At 45.9% G+C, this 17,655-nt stretch overlaps 1 protein-coding gene across 5 annotated transcripts in view; it reads left to right on the forward strand.

The window, feature by feature from the left end:
- The window catches only part of NEK6 (NIMA related kinase 6), a 248,128-nt gene that overhangs the window by 85,718 nt on the left and 144,755 nt on the right, over positions 1-17,655 (forward strand). Inside the window, exon 1 of one of the 5 annotated variants that reach the window (XM_039506272.1) lies at positions 5,091-5,345. The exons of the other annotated variants lie outside the window; for them this stretch is intronic. The gene's annotated coding sequence lies outside the window, so the exon portion shown is untranslated. Of the gene's footprint in view, positions 1-5,090; positions 5,346-17,655 lie in introns of those variants that run through there. 5 annotated transcript variants of the gene reach the window in all.

The raw sequence follows: 17,655 nt of genomic DNA on the forward strand, positions 1-17,655 counted from the left end.
TTCTCTTCAACTCACCCAGATAATGAGCTCTTTCCTCCTCTTAACCTTTTATCTATAGTGCAATTAGAAGTGAGCGGAGCTGGCTGTGCTGGAAAAAAGTTTCTTTAACCTGGCAAGAACAACTTCTTAATTATTAAGCCAATGGTGGGGAGAAGGGTCTGAGTCTGAGCCAGGTGAGCAGAAGAGACTGTTCTACTCACCTGGATAAGCACAGACTCCACTCGATGCTCTGCTGAGATTGGATGCAGTGAGTGATCCTTTGGAAACAGCAACCCAGTTAACACTAGATCTGCCTAAGTGCAGTTGCATATCCATTGCTTTACAGTCCTGGAGTCAGCATCACAGACTGTAAGTTAGTCAGTCCCAAAAGAGGACGATGTCTATCTGGTACCACAGGCCTTATGTAAGTGGCAGACGTTCTCCCCATTGACTCCAGCATTGTGTGCAATGTGTGTCCATCTGTCTGTCCATGCTGGATAACCTAAGACAGTTGTTCTATTACCATCCTCAAGGGAGTTAGATGGGTCACGAGCCACCCTCCATTCTTTGTTTTCAGTCTTACACTGAAGTGTATTTGCTCAGTCTCTACTATATTCGTGTCTGGAATCACTTGTGCTCTTAAACCATTGTGCTTTTTCTCTATCAATAGCTATACAAAGTGGCAGGAAGGATTCTGCTTGAGAGTGGGGTCAGGACTGGCCTTACCATGAGGCAAACTGAGATGGCTGCCTCAGGTGCCAGACTGTGGGAGGGCACCACTAGGACCTAGAGTGTAGAAAATTGTGTCTGGTGCATATGTATTCTCTCATCTCTAGATGCACAGAGATGGTGGAGTGCTGTGCTGGAAGAAGGAGGGCACAAGAAACATAACAGGCAGGCAGGAGAAAAGGTGAGAGGGAGTAACAGAAAGCAGCAGCAGCAGCTGCAGGGAGAGAGAGGAGAAGGAGCCTCTTATGCAGGGCCAGCTCCAGGCACCAGCAAAGGAAGCAGGTGCCTGGGGCGGCTAATAGAAAGGGGCGGCAGTCGGTCCGTTGTTGGGGTGGCACGTCTGGGTCTGCGGCAGCACTTCGGTGGTGGGGCCTTCACTCCCTCTTCCTCTTCAGCGGCCGCTCAATCGGGTTTTCCTTTTTTTTTCTTTTTTTTCTTCGCCACTTGGGGATGCTGGAGCCGGCCCTGCTCTTATATACCTCTCTAGCACCCCCAAGAGCCTGGACTGATTAACACCAGCTTCTCAGGGAGCTTCCTGTTTCCTGCTGCTTCCCTGAACCCACTTGAGGAGAACAGGAGCCAACTGAAGTAGTAGGAGCCAGTTGGGCCCTTAAGAAGCTGATATCTCCCCTCACTCAGGCCCTGCTACCAGCCTGCTTATTTGTCCCCTTCAACTGAGTGTTGAGAACCACTATAGCTGGCACAGAACAGCAGTCACGAGTGAAAGAAGAAAACGCCCCTCTGGGGCAGCATTCAGAAAAAGAAAGAAAGCAAAGGAAGCTTTTCTATCTAAGCAGGAAGGAGCTCTCCTGAGATACAGAGACACAAATGTTCACGCTGAGCCTTCCGGCCCCAGTGAGGATGTGAGTGGTGAGGAGATGCCTGATCTTCCAGTTAGAGCGCAGGTGACCTGGCAGCTACTGCAGCATCCATATCTCCATCTCAAATGGCTGTAACCGTGCACATTCCTGAAGAAAAGTGTAGCTCAGAGAAGAGTGTGGTGGAGGCACAAGAAACAGCTGCTGCTGAGTTTAGTTCCTTAAATCTCTAGATGATCCAGGACTGTGGACCCACTTGAGCAGTAGCCTGAGGGACTTCCTTGTACTGCATGGGCCACAGCAAGTGAAAAACTTCATGTTCGCCAAAGAAAATGAAAATAGAGTTTCCATCCAACATGTTACTGGCGTGAAATCTCCAATGATGACAAAGTGGAGAGGCCGAGGCTTATGTACTCAAAAACCCAGAATGCTGCATACTGTTTTTCTTGCAAACTCTTCCAGTCTAATCTTCCAGCCACATTGGGTTCTACAGGAACAAAGGACTGGAAAAATCTGGCTAGAAATCTGGCATGCTATGAGAAGGCAGCAAATCACCAGAGAGCATTCCATACGTGGAAAGAGCTTGAGATGAGACTAAAGTTAAAGGCCACCATAGATGATCAGCATCAAGAGAAGATAGCATCAGAGTCTCTTTACTGGCAAAACGTTCTGAAAAGGCTCATTGCCATTGTGAGAGTGCTTGCTACCCAAAACCTAGCACTGCGTGGCACTTCAGATCAGCTGTATGTGCCAAACAATGGAAACCTCCTTAAAACTGTGGAGTGGATGGCTGAGTTTGATGTTGTACTCCAGGAGCATCTAAGAAGAGTCATCACCCAAGAAATGTACACACACCACTACCTTGGAAGAACAATTCAAAATGAGATCATATAGTTACTGGCAACAAAAGTCAAACAGAAGATTGTGTCAGATCTGAAGTCAGCAAGATATTACTCTGTTATTCTGGACTGCACACCTGACATCAGCCAGATGGAACAAATGACTTTTTAATGGTGTGTTTTGTAACAACAACAGAACCTAGTGAAAATGTCCATGCAATGGTGACTGTCAGAGAGCATTTTCTAGAATTTATTGACCTTGATGATGCTACAGGAGCTGGTATGACAAATGTGCTTCTTAAAAAGCTGGAAGATATAGGAATTGCGATAGCTGACATGAGAGGTCAGGGCTATGATAATCGTGCCAACATGAGAGGAAAGAACAGAGGAGTGCAGACACGGATCTGAGAGTTTAAACCCTCGAGCTTTTTTTGTCCCATGCAGTTCTCATTCATTGAACTTGGTGGTCAGTGATGCATCATCAGCTTCTAGTGCGGCTGCTGAATTTTTTTAATGTAATTTAAAGCATCTGTGTATTTTTCTCTGCATTAATTCATTGATTGCAAATTTTGAAGCAACATCTGGGAACATCCTCTCTGACACTGGAACCACTGAATGCCACCCAATGGGAAAGTCGAGTGGAGGCGATAAAGCCTATCAAACACCAAATTGGGAAGATAGAGGATGCCATAGTTGCCATTATGAGGATAATGCTATGACAAGAACTGTTCATGGGAGAACAGTGGTAAAGGGAAATGGAATCACCAGAAACATACATAATTTCAAATTTCTGTGTGGCTTAGTGTTGTGGCATGACATACTGTTTGAAATAAATGTTGTAGGCAAGAGACTCCAAGGTGTTGACCTTGATATAGCTGGAGCAATGGAACAACTGGACAAAGCAAAGTCATACCTACAGTCTTACTGGTTAGATGAGGGATTTCAAAATGTTCTGAAGAGTGCACAGAAGTTGGCAGAGGAACGTCACACTGAAGCTATTTTCCCACCCATTCAAGCATACAAGAGTCACAAAGAAGACGACATTTTGATTCTGAGGCATGAGATAATCCCATAAGAGACCCCAAACAACAATTCAAAGTTGAATTCTTTAACCAGGTGCTAGATTGTGCAATACAGTCAGTTGAAGAACGTTTCATGCAGCTCAAGGAACACAGCAGTATATTTGAGATGTTGTATGATATTCCAAAACTCCTCACTATACCTGAAGAAGACCTACACCAGCAATGCAGGGCACCAGAGACAGTGTTGACAGATGCGATGATGAGATGTGCGATATTGTTGAGAGTGATTTAGGTGATGAACTGAAAGCCCTTTCAAGGTACATTTCAACTCCAAAGGCTGTTCTGAAATATATGTGCACAAATAAGATGACCAACCTCTTTCCAAATGCTTTTGTTGCTCTGTGCATACTTCTAACACTTCCTGTAACAGTTGCCAGTGGAGAACGCAGCTTCTCCAAGCTGAAGTTAATAAAAACACATCTACACTCCACAATGACATAGGAGAGGCTGGTTGGCCTTGTAACCATCTCAAAACCATCATAAGCTGGCCCAGACTGTGGACCTTCAGGAAGCAGTTCAAATCTTTGCAACCAAGAAGGCACAGAAAGCACCACTTTGATTATTCAAACAGATAAAAATGCCAGTGTTTATTACGCAGACAAGAAAAGTTACATTTGCTGTTCAGGCGTTTGAAAGTTAAGTGTGACTTAAAATTTTTGAACAAGGCATTTTAAGTTGTTCTCCTTTACTGGGGTAGGTAGCAGAGCAGTACCATGAGAGGAGTAGAACAGGAAGAAGGCAGAATTTGAGACCTTTCAAAGTTTTGGCCCAAGCGAGGGGGAATGGGGGCATCATTTGAGCGCCTCGCCTCAGGTGCCAAAATGTTGTGGGCCGGCCCTGGGTGGGGTCAAGTTACAGGGACCCTAACTGGAACCTTCACAAATGTACCCACGCTGCTTCCTAGGCAACTATTAGTGTAACAGGCAGAAGAACTAAGCCTGGGGCTGGAACATGGACTTTTCAGTAAAAGCAGGATCTAGAGGCCTTTGTCTGAGTCCCTGTGCTGAGCTTTCCTTTCTCCACACGGAAATAGCAGATGGGGTAGCTGCAAATGAGATAGATATTAATGAGAGTCAAATGTGTGTACCTTGTCTATTTTCTTGCAAAAATACAATCAAATGCAGGATGGTTTTAATAGATCTTATTCTTATCCCTGGAAAACAACAACCTTGGTGAGACTAGATCTGCCTCTAGAGTCCTAGAATGAAAGCAAAGAGAATATCAACAAAGAGAAAATCAGAAGAAATACATTGAGCCTCTTTGGCAGTCATGGCTGTGGAAGAAATACGGCAGTCACAAATCAGTCTGTGCCAAGATTTTCTTTGGTATAATAGCTGCGTTCTCGGCACCCTTAAAAATCTGTGCTCCTGCTGTCTTTGAAGCCAGGAGAGAATAGAATTTTTCCAGGAAAGAAATGTCATTTTCTTTTAGACTAGTCTTTAAAGCATATGGCTGATAAGGCAACATTAGACAATTTCCACTTTCATGCTGTTCCCCGCCCACTTTGCAGGGTGCAGTGGAAGTTATGAGGACATGCAGCATATGTGCAGAGCCAGAAACAAATACCTCTTTGTTCGGGTTCTACTTGAAGTACATAGAGTGGCTCACATCTAGCTCTGTGTAACAGAAAAGGGCACTGAGAGGATGGGAAAATTTCCTCATACGTTGAGACGGGCTTTGGAGAGTCATGGTGCAGAAGCATTTCACTGTAATTTAACACAGCACAAAGTGTTACAACCAAGGGCCAATAATATTATCATCAATAAAGTGAGCCTGCCCTCTGGAAAGGCGCTGGCATTGGAGGAAGGAGAAAGAGGGGAGCTACATCCGCAGCTTGAAGCAAGTTACAGAAATAACTGAAAAGAGAAACATCTCAAAGACCTCGGCATCCATCTAAGGTATGTCTACAACCTCTCGTTACTGTAGCACCTGAGTGCCTCACAGTCTTTAATGAAATACCAAAGTAATTAGCCAAGCATTTTGTATGAAACATGGTTTGACCTCTTGTTTAAAAATGGAAATGCATCTCTCTCATGCCCATCCCCATGGTGTCTGAACAACTGAGGCAGACATAAGATGTCACACCCTTTTGTGGCACGCTGTAATAACCCTGGTGGCTATGGCATATGGCGTATTTCCAGGATGAGGGGACTAGGGGAAAGGCTCAGGTTCTTGGGACTGGATACATCTGTTCCCACAAGAAAGGAAAAATAGGTTGATATCAGAACAACACATTTCTATAACAGGAGCTACGTGTGTAAAGTTGTGAATATCACTATACGCATCAGAATGGCATTTTATTTATTTATTTATTTATTTTGGTGACCCATCTAGAAAAATCACAACCCAGTCAGGGTTTTTGGGTGGTGGTGTTTTATTTTTTTCCAGGCCTCAGACTCCTGCCCCCAGGTGGCAAAGCAGAGTTGCTGGCTTTCTGCCTGTGGTGAATTCACAGCTTTGCCCTGAGGCAGAATGTCCTCGTTTTCACAAAGAGGAAAGGTGGCTTCCTCTGGCAGGAATGAATTGAGTCTGTGAAGAGCAGCAGTGAGCAAAAGCTGTTGCCGTGGGAAGGCTGTTCCGTGGGATCGGTGTGTTTCCTACACCACGAGATCCAGCCATGATAGTGGATAATCCCTGGCCCTTGGAGGGCGATTCAGCAGAGGTGACAGACTGACAGCTGATGGAGGCTGAACTCCTCTCTGACTCCTAGAGGTGGCCCCACCAGCTCAGGGTTGAGTTTTGAGAGCCTGGCTTTCTTTCACCAGCCTCCCACCACCACCACTGTGCACTGCCTCTCCTGCTTTCTGTGCTCCTCCTCTCCCACCCTGCAACCTAGCCAGGCTTTTGCTGTGCAAGGAGCTAAGTCCTGCTGCATTCTAAGGAGACAAGCTTTTTAGTTATTAACTTTTGCACCCTTCTTATCTGGGCATCTTTTTTACTTGCCAGAATAGTTGAAACATCCCAGTTCTAGAACGATAAACCCGTCCGTGCTGGGGTTTATCAACGGCATTTCTGCGTAGGGTCAAAACCTTCATGCTGAACTGTTCTGTAACCTTGATTCATGCAGCCTGAATGGATGCCCTGTGAGGGCTGTCCCAGCTGCTGCCCTTAACTGAATGCAGAGCCCCTGTGGTCTGCAGGGTACAGGGGGATTGTACTGGGAGGTGTTTTTCATCTGGTCCTACCGCTGGAACCTGAGGGGAGGAGGCAGGCCTGGTGTATCTTCCCTAGCCCCGCTGTGAGTTGTGGAGGGCATGTGGGTGAATGGCCCCAAGCTGTCACTTACTTTACATGTGCTTGAAGGGACACAGTCAGATTAAAAATCCCATTTCCAGTTTCACGATGACCATGTTCTTTAAGGCTAAAGCTTGGAGATTATTTGGCACACATGGGTTATTCAACAAACTTTGCCTCTCTGTTCTCAGTCAGATCACAGTTAATTAATTTGATATTTGGAGTGATTAATACAGTAATGAAGAGTTCTCAGTACATAGGTTGTTTGCGGGCAGTGCATTGGGAGTATTTACATTCAAAGTTCAGGCTCGATTGGCTTGACAAATAGGGCACTTGATATTGTTCCTTTTCCCTGACTGAACAAGCAGTGGCCTTTACAAGCCTGTAAATATTCTCCCAGGGTGGCTTAGGGTTTGCTGATTTGTTACCATTCTTGCTAGTAAATGCAAATTCTGGAAAAATCAATGAAGGCCAATGCAAAAGAGGTGTGAACACAGCCTCAGCAAATGCCTTTCCATACGAATATTCATGGAAGCAGGTTTTTAACACTTGTCCAGCTGTAGAACTGGTTCTTTCAAATAATGGCCTTTCTGTTTTGTTCAAAGGTTCTTTTTATTTTCCATTGAAAACTGAAAATTAATGTGGGTTGGTTTCAGTTTTCCTCAAAAAACTGGAAAATTTCCTTAAAATTTGTACCCTTTTTTCTCCCTCCAAAAATGTTCACTGAAAATACTTACCATTTTCTAACCACCTCTGCCTAACTCTCCTTATGGCCAGACCTGCCACCATCAATATCACAGATCTACTAGCTCGTGGAGGAGAGGGGAGGGGGAATGGGCTAGTAGTTTGTGTGGGTAGATGACCGAGGTCTCAGAAGGCAGCAGCTGAGTGCTGTCTCTTTCCCTTTCTCTGTGATTATATGTCCCCAGGCTCCTGACTAACCAAAGTTGTGTGTAACCAGCACCTCCAGGCTTGGAGCTAGTTATCTAATTGGAGAAGGAGCAATGTTATTTATTAACCCTTCTCCAGCACCTGAACTAAACCCTTCCAGTCAATATAAGGAAGAAGAGGTGGGCTGGGTGTGGGAATAATGCTGAGTTTCCATATCGGCCACCGCAGGTCAGGAGATTGTTTTGGCAGAACAACAACAGTCATCTAAAGAAGAGGCAGAAGGCCAGGCCTGGAGATGGTAATGTTCAATTATCCTGTGCTGTCACGGTTCTCCACTGCTCTCTGGGCATCCGTCACCTTTCGCTGCCGTTGTATTGCCTCAGAAGCCCCCGCCGCCACTTGGGCACTACAAGCTCTCTTTGTGTGCTGTGCATTTGCTTAGTCCTGTTCCCAGGCTAGTTGCCATGGGGAACTGGTGCAGCCCCAGACTCCAGCTCTGTTGTAAATCTGATTAAATGATCAGTCTCAAAGGAGGAGTTTTACAGCCAGTCTGGACCTGCCAGTTGCAGCCTGTTGGGCAAATGTGCACCTGGGGAGGACTTGGGAGGGAATTGTGTCTTCACAGACACAGCCTCTCCTTGGAGAGGAGGGAGGGCCTTCTGTCACAGGCGCTGCAGGTTTCTCTGGATCATTAACCAAAATTACAATAGAAGGGTCTCTTGCCACTAGACGCTGGGGTCCTGTGTAGCCCCTGTGACATGGCCACCATCCCTCTCCAACACAACAGGCTTCAAGATAAAAGGCTGGATATGAGCTTTTCCCCTGCTCTGTAAGGAGAAATTCTGATCCTTATTGCCCCTCTTGGACTCAGGGTTCCAAGCACATCTCATCCCTTTCCTGCTGTCGTGGGATGGGATGTTTCTGTGGCTGGCACTGACAGGCTCTAGCAGGGACTGAATTCTCTTTGGCTGCACATCCCAGCTTCCCAGAAGCCAGTGACTGCCGACCAGGGAGAGGGATCTCCACAGCATGAGGGGCCAGTCACAGGCAAGCGGCGGGGAAGAGATGCCATGGAGTTAGGGGACTCAGACTATGATAGAGAGGGAGCTGCATGGGACCCTCCCCATGGTAGGTCCTGCAAAGCCCAGAACAGTATCTCAGGCAGCTCAACACCAACCAGGGGCTCAGCTCTGCTCCTTGTGATGCCCAGGCCTGGCACTGCTGATGCTCTTCCTGAAGCAGGGCACAGGGTCCTGGCTGTGTGTGGAAGCACCTCTGTATGTTTCCTCTGTTCTGTAGCTATCTGATCTGTCGCTTGCATCCAAGCAATGTGGAGGGGTGATCCTCCCACCCCCGTACTCCAGGAGGTCAGTTTGCCTCTTCATGCTTCGTAGAGAAGCTGCTGATGTGGCGACTTGCCTTTTGCAAATCAGCTGAACTGTGGCAGAGCTGCTAAAATAAGTAACGATTTCCTCCGACCGAACCAGATGTGGCCTGCACTGGTGAGTGAGTGTCTGCATCCTAAAAACTTGCTGCTGGGATTGTGCAAATGGGGCAACAGCCAGGGCTCTCGGGGCCCTGTAACAGCAGCTCCATTATCTGACACATTTGTAGCCAACTCTTAGCCTCTCCCTTCCCCACCACTGTGACATGTGCTGTTTTAATGTCTCCAGCAAATTGGAATCAGCTTGGCTGTTTCAAAAGCCTTTCAAACAAAGGGCTGAGATTTTATCTGCTTTATTCTGGTGCTGGTTTGGGTTGTTCAAAATTATACCCAGTGGATAGGAGCTGCCATGCTTGCAACTGCCTATGAAGCAGCTCTGCATTTCTAGTAACTTCTTTTGGGAGGGTTGTTTTGAAACTGTACTGAGACTTTCAAGTAGATCTGGAAACACACTAGTGGTCAGTAGCCATCTGAAGAACATGCCTCCCCCAACACGATTAGGACAAGGACTCCAGCTCCTCAGTGTGAATCAAGGTCTCCAGCTGTCGTTTCTACTAGCTTAATTCTAGGCTTTTTGCACTTGGCTTTTGGAACATGTTTGTTCTCCTTCTGCCTCTCCCCCTTTTACTGTAAATGCCTCTGTGTGTCACCCTAACGCACAGATTCTTTCTAAAGTTGACTAAAGACAGCACCGATGTCAGGGCATCTACCTGTGAGGAGGAATGTGGGCAATAAGGATTCAGAATGCATCTTCCCCAAACAGGCACTTGCTCTGCTCATGTTACTAGCTCAGGATGGAAGTGGGAGGTGAAAGTTGCCGATAAATCAAAGAGGGTGAATTCTTTTTTCCAGCCTGCTGAATGTGTGAGTCTTTGCAGAGCTGGTAAAAAGGTTATTGCGTGGAGGAGGGGACCTAACAGCAGTGTGACTAACAACTGGAAGTGTGCGCGCGCACACGTACGTACGGTGACAGACCCAGGCCAGTGGAGTGCAGGAGTCTGGTCGAGGGCAAATATCCTGGCCACTGGGTGAGCAGTTTTGTGTTCCTGGAGTGAGGAGAGCAGGGGCTGCACTAGAGCAATCAGGAACCTGCTAGAACCAGTTCAGACAGGCAGGCTAATTAAGATACCTGGAGCCAATTAAGAATTTACTAGAATAAATTATGGCAGGCAGGCTAATCCCCTGCTTTAAAAAGGACCTCCCAGCAGTTAGTGGGGGTGTGTGTGCAAGGAGCAGGGAGTGAGAGGGTGCTGCTGCTGGAAGACTGAGGAGTACAAGCATTATCAGGCTTCGAGAGGAAGGTCCTGTGGTGAGGATAAAGAAGCTGCTGGGGGAGGCCATGGGGAAGTAGCCCAGGGAGTTGCAGCTGTCTTGCAGCTGATACAGGAGACATTGTAGATAGCTGCAGTCCACAGGGCCCTGGGCTGGAAGCCGGTGTAGAGCGCGGGCCCGGGTTCCTCCCAACTCCCTATCTGACACAGGAGGAGCTGACCTGGTGTGTGAGACACACCAGAGGGGAAAGACTAATTTGGAAAGGGATCCGTCCTGTCCCCGACCCATTGGGTGGGACACAGAGACTGCAGGGATTGTTCTCCATTTCCCCCTTGCTGGCCTGTGATGAGGTTAGTTGAGTGAATGGCAGGTTTGAGCCACTAGCAGAAGGCTGCCGTGAACGTTCGGGGCGAGCAAATCTGCCAGAAAGTGCAGGACCCAGCAAGGCAGAGGAGGAACTTTGTCACAGTACATATGTACGTACATGAACACGCAATCAATTCTTTGGACCTCAAACCCTACCCATCATGTTCCAAGATGAATAGTCTGTTAGGGTTTGTCCACACAGGGAGTTATTCCAGAATAGCTATTTCTGATAAACTATTCCTGATTAATTCCATGAGTGGATGCTCTTATTCTAGAATAAGAGTACCTCATTCTGAATTAGCTTAATCCAATTTGGCTGTGAATTAAGCTAATGTGGAATAAGGCACTCTTATTCTGGAATAAGAGTTTCTGCACAGGGAGTTAATCAGGAATAGGTATTCTGCTTTAAATCCACATCCTACCTTAATCCAAACAAGCCCAGAATTTCCCCAGTTATACGCTGGTGTATCTCCACTGACTTCAAAGGAGTGACTCCTCATTCATAGGCTGGTGTCAGCAAGTAGCAAGCCAGGCCCACTGTAGTCACTGTCATAGCAGTTGTGGTCAGACAGACCTAGCAGGTAATTAATAAAAGGTGTGACAACAGTTACATGAACTCCCCCATGACATGTCTTAACAGCTGTCTTTACAAGAATTTGAAAAGTGTGTGTGAGAGGGTGCGCAGTATTTAGGCAGACAGTAAGACTAATTGGGTGAAAATACGAAAAGGTGAATTTGGGCTAAAGATCAGGAAAGCAGAATGATGTTAGACCTTGAATCATCTCCCAAGGGAGTTGGCGGAAGCCCAAGTGTTCGGGACATACAACACTGGACTGGCCAAAGTAGTGGTGACATTGCTGAGTGAATAATCTCTGTGTTGATCTAGCTGCCATGTCTATCCTGGGAGTAGGCTGGCGTTTCATTGAGTTTGTGATGATACTGACTCCTGTGACTTTGAAATTTGCTTTCCTTGATCATTTCCCCCATAATACTCACTCAAATGTGCACAGAAAGTCAGTGCAATAGGAATGTAGTATATCCTGTCCCTCACAGACCTATTGGGAAAGTCAAAGGGAATTGTTTGCGTTACTCTAAATGGTGAAGATATTGTGGGGTGCAGTCCTGGACTGGCCCCTGGGGGCTAGACTGGATGGGACCATCTTCAGTGTCCAAAGTTCTATGAAATTGTCTATCATAATGTAAGTCTGGAGCCCACCTACTTCTGTGTGTTCAAGGTGTGCAAACATCCTCTCCCCTGAATGCACCATCCAGGCCAGATGCACAAAGTAACCAGGGACCTGTTCTCAGACTTCTTCACTGTGAAGAACACCTGCTCCCAGCAGTCCCAGTTCCCATATAACTGTACTTCTCTGTCTCTCTATCTGCCAAACACTCCTGCTGACCCTTTATGTTGCTGATTCTGGTGCTGGTGAACATGCTGTCCCTGAAGGAATGCAGCCTCATTTCATTAGGCGAGCGAGCGAGCGAACAGTTGGCTTTCTGCGTGGTTAATTCTCGCGTTTGCTGATCCCCTGGGATAAGGTAGAGGACCTGAGGCTAACATGGGATGATTTGCCTGGTTTATGCATTGTATTTGGAGGCTGCTGCCCATTTGTACTCTGCTTTGGGGCATCAGCAGGTCCCCTGCACTTGAATCCATTTGACCACACCAGTGAAGTGGAGAAAATGAGCTGTTTCCTTTCTAGTCACTGAGTCCACAACAAGCAGCAAAAAACCAATCCAGTGGTTGCTTAAAGTATTTACTTTAAACAAGCATAAATTATTTGGCTGCAATCCCATAGTAACTTGCTTTGGTTTGATATGCAAGAAGAGAAGAGTGATAAGAAGTACCCAAGTATTGCAATGGTCTAGTTTTAAAGAAAAGCGAATTGTTAAATGTAGAGTTAAATACAATACCAGGAATATGTCTTGACTTTTGTTCAGATGCCAGTCTGGGGTATTTAATCTGGTCTCATCCCTGACAATAGCAAATTAATTTTAAAACCTGGAATCCTGAGTGGTGAGCAGGTCCAACTGTTTTACTGCACCACCCACCCCGAGTGAAGAAGCAATAGACAAATAATAATAGTTACTTTCTTCAAGGTATATCAGTGATCCTGGTGCCACTGTATAGCTTTCAAAGATTAGTCTGAACTGAAAATCAAAGAAAAATAAAATATTGTAGGCCCCCAGGTTAGCACAGCACTTAAATTCAAGTCAATGGGTCTGGAACGTGCTTAAAGTTAAGCTCAGGCTTAAGTGATTTACTGAAAAGGGATGGTTTGCTGAGTTGGGGCCTTTGTTTGCTTTGAACAGGAAGAGGTAACTCTGGTTTCTGGGCCTCCTTTTGCTAATTTCCTATTTAATAGCAGCACAGAAATCCCGGGGAAGACTATAGAGATGGTATGTGTTCTCCCTGAGACCATCCTTAGACACCCCAAATAGTTCATCTGCAGGGTCCTCAGGAGGCACAGAGAATTCTGTTCAGTTACTAACAGTCATATTTTGCTTTTATCTCGTAGTCTTAAAGCATTTAGTACACACATTGGTCTAGAAATCTGGCTGAAAATGTTGCCACTTCACCAGGTGAAGTTTTTCATGCAGCATTTTAGTATTTTCACTTCCAGTCTTGGCTGAAATCAGAGCAAGGGTGAACAGAAATTTAAAAAGAAAAAAAAAGAGGAGGGGGGGAGGGAGATAAAAAGCTGATAGAACTCTTTGTAACTCTGCATAGATTTTGGGCTGAGTTGGGGCTAACGTTCAGGTCATTTTAATTCTCTAGACCAGTTCTTCCTTTCCTTAAATTGAAACTCTAACCAGCAGGCTCAAACCTCTAAACCCTGGGCATGTCAGTTCAGTTTTCAGGTTTAAACAAGGTGGGTTCTTGGGTTCTCTCTCTGACTTGTCAAGGAAGACCTTAAACAAAGAAAATATTTTCTAATAACTTTTTGTATTAAAGTGACTCTCTGGAATCACACTTCTAGCTTTCCCTGATGTAGCTTCTCAGGCTCTGCAGTCCATTGCTAAACTACAAATAAACAAAATAAAATAAAAATAACGAGCTTGTTATAATCTCCACTGACAATCCCATGTCCTTCCCCTGCAGCTGTACAGGGCAAGGCTTTCTTTCCACTGTTCTCACAGCTTGCTCTCTGTGCCCCTTGGATGACCTATTTCAAATGCTGTATTATTTTTATTTTAGTGACTGGCCTGGAAATTGAATGGTTATAAATTGAATCCAGCGAGATATTTGTACAGTTTTTCTTACAAGCAGATAAGACTTCAAGGGGAACTTCACAGCGAACTTTACACTTTCAAACTAATATTTTCAGCTGCAACTATCCTAAGGGCCAGCTCCTCATCTGGTGTAAATCAGTGTGACTCCATTGGCCTCAAGGGTCTTACGCTGTCTTACTCATTCTGAGGATCTGACCCTGAAAATTGAACTTTGTCCAAGTCTACCATGCATCAAACACAGGCAAAGCCAATTCTGGTGGAGGGATTCAGCCGTGTGTCTATCCCAACAGCTATGCTTTGAAGGAGATTGACTAAGATTTCTCAGCCACCCCAAGTGAGTTTGAATCTTCTCCTCAGCACTGCGAGTGGCACAAAGGACTCCCTGGGCAAACTGCAACCACCACAATTATTGTCCTCCCTCCCCCTCAGGAACCGTCACGCAGGACTCAGATTTCATTCATTAATAATTCAGAGACTAGTTCCCACGGCAGCACTTTACATGCTCTACAAGTCCAATATGACCTCAGTTGTAAGTCTGGGAAACCCCACTGATACCAGTAGGGTTACTCTATATTCACGCCATTGCAGCTGAGATCTGGCTCGGACAAACTGAGTCTGATGTTAGTAAGTGTTACCGTCCCCTTTATCAATGGGAAAGCTCAGGCAGAGAGGGGAGGGGACTTGCCAGAGGGAGCTAGTGGTAGATGCTGAACTGGAGCTCCTGGTTCCTACTGCACTCAGCCCACTTCTCTCACTCAGAGACGAATGCAGAGTTCACTTTTTCCACCACTGAACATTTTTGCATACAACTGCCCTGCTGGGTTCTGACTTGTAGCATAAGTGTCAGTGCATCACAACAAGAGGTGCACTCGAAAGATTTCTGACTTTATTAGAAGTAGACGAGGTGGGCGAGGGAATATCTTTTATTGAGCCAGCTTCTGTTCGTGGATGAGACAAGCTTTTGAGCAGGTCTGGAGAAGGTAACCAGGGCGTCCAAGCTAAATACAAGGTGGGACAGATTGTTAACCATAATGGGGTCACAAGTTCTGCAGAAGACCACTTTAAATGAAATGGGCAATTAAAGGTTAGTAGGCAGGGTAGTGTCAGAAATTGTTGTAATGGACCACAAAATCAGTGTTTAAGTCCCCTGGTTTTTAGAGTCCATCAGAGTTATGAATTTAGGGGCCCAGGCTCGTATTTTGAAGGTGTTGTGTAGGTTTCCTTGGAGAACAAGGTTGGAGAGGTGAGATATGGAGTGGTCGCTTCGTGAAAAGTGTTTGCCCACAGGTGTCATGGTGTGTTTTGTCTTTTATCATTTTTCTGTTTGGGTTCATTCAAGAGCATGGTGATTGTCTGGTTTCACCCAGGGCTGGCTCCAGGTTTTTTGCCACCCTAAGCAAAAAAAAAAAAAGGGTGTGTGTGTGCCAGAGTGCCGCTGCTGAAGCAGAAAAAAAAAAAGCCGGAATGCCACCCCTTGAAAAGTGCCGCCCCAAGCACATGCTTGGAATGCTGGTGCCTAGAGCCGGCCCTGGTTTCACCCACATAGCTGCTCTTGGGGCGTGTGATGCGCTGGATGAGTACACCACATGCTGTGATAGCATGCATAGGACCCATGGATCTTGAAAGGTGTGTTGGGGGGGTATTGAATACTGTAGCAGTGGGGCTATATCTGCAGGTCTAGTGCCACTTTGAGTTGATGTGCTGCTTGCTTCTGATGATAATTAAAAGTAGGAAGTCTTGGTAATCTCTTGAGTAATCTTGTTCTCCTGAGATCTCCTCCATAGTTCTGCAGATCTAGGAGGTTCAGATTGTTTTGGTTAAGATCTGTACTTCTCCTGAACCTTTGGGAATTCTCCAATCACTGGTTTAGAGGAAAATACCAAATGTTCCCCTTCCTCTGTCAAAGTCCCCTTTCCTGGCTCTTCCAATTTGATGGCAAGTTTTCTGGGATTCTCTTTTTATGATCAAATCACAGTGCTCCCAGTTTAAAAAGATTAAACACTGGGCAAGCACAATAGGGCAGGGTTACACTGGGGATTCCAGCGCATCCCATGGACAAGGGACTGACTAGAAAGAAAGTAGCTGCAGCATGAGCTGTGTTAGTAAACGGGCCTTGCAAATGATTCATAGCTCTATACTGCAACCTCTCTAATACTGCAACACTGCAGATTTAGCAGTGCATTCTTACCTTACCAATATGGGGACCTGGGGGGTGCACTGCAACAGCCTGTAAGAGGTGCCACTGTATTCCAGGCTGGATTCCTAAATGCCAGCAATAAAGCAAAGGGAGAAAAATTCACCCCAGAGCCCCCATAACAGGTTGCAGGCACACAGTGAATGTGGTTCCAATTTGACAAGTTTAGTGAGTGATTAATTAGCCAGGAGAAACCGGGTGACACATGTGAATATTTGAGATCTAGAGAGGAAATTCTGAGGATCAAATCCACTTCTGTAAATAGAAATATCTCTATTACTGAGGGAGACAAGAAGGGAGCAGTGAAGCTCCTTGACTTCCCCAGACAGCCTCTAATGATACTTTCTGCAGTTTGCATCAATCCAGATTAGGTTTTGTGCTGACACAGACAGATCTTAACTAGGCTCTCATCCAATGGAGTTGCACATTGGCCTATTCCCTGCTTGTTCAGCTCCCGAGCTGGGCAGCATGCCTGCCACAGAATATCTGAAAATCTCTTTGATCGGCTAACCCTGCTCTTCCTAATTGCTCTGCCAAATGAGGGTTTCTTTTCACTACGATGAGGAGTGTGGCCATGATGAGGGTAGGCCATGTGCAGGGGGAAGTGTTTTGGGTTTGTTACTTGAGCTATTCCAAGCATCAGTTTGTGGAGAAAGTGAACCAGCTCGGAGAAAGTTGCTCCCATTCAGGAGGAGGAGGAGGACAGGATATTAAATAAACTCACCCGGTTTGGGCAATTTTATTAAATGATGTTTGTACAGGTGGAAGGTGCCAGAGGGAAGCCCTAAAGAGTGAAATCCCTTGTTGATACAAAGAGCAGGGACGAAGAGATAGGGCAGAGTTCAGCCCCACTCATTCCTTCACTTCTCTGCAGAGACCATCGGAAAGATTCTCATTTAATGTTAGCTGTGGGGATGTGATGTGGGCACCTGTCTGCTAGGCCTCTGGCCCTGCAATTAGCTGCACATGGGTGCACTAGCAGTTGCAGGTTCAGGGTCTAGAACCAAGGCTGCAACTCCAGCTCATTTCCAGCAGACCTGGAAATACAGCTGAGAGATGGGACAACCTTTGGCTATGATTGCTCAAGCCTGGATTTGAACTCTCACACTAGGAGTGGAAGAATCCACAGCCCGTCAATGTCTGGGACTCTTGGAAGTACTCCAGGATTAAAATGTTGCCAGAATAATGTGCACCCAAAAGGAATTTGAATTTACCCAGAGAGCCATTTTTTTGCATTGATCATGCCAGCATCTCCTTCCTCTGCTGCTTTGAATTCTCTTGACTAGTTAAAAAAAAAAAATCTAAGAAGTTGACTGAGAGGTTCATTGGTTTCAACATTCACAGCTTTAATAAATAAACATGCAGCAAATCAACTGTCCAGACAGGTTTTCAGTCTACCTGCCTCTCCATTCTTACCTGGACTTTCAATGGAAAACCTGTAACATCCTGCATATTATCCTCTCTGCGTTTGGGACAACTGAAGAGAAGATCTCTACTGAAAAATTCCTCCTAGCTTTTACCCAGGATCCACATACTGCCTGGATACAAACCTGCACAGTTGTCATGCAGA

The sequence above is a fragment of the Mauremys reevesii genome, linkage group 19 (assembly GCF_016161935.1).
Source record: "Mauremys reevesii isolate NIE-2019 linkage group 19, ASM1616193v1, whole genome shotgun sequence".
Taxonomy (NCBI): Eukaryota; Metazoa; Chordata; order Testudines; family Geoemydidae; genus Mauremys; species Mauremys reevesii.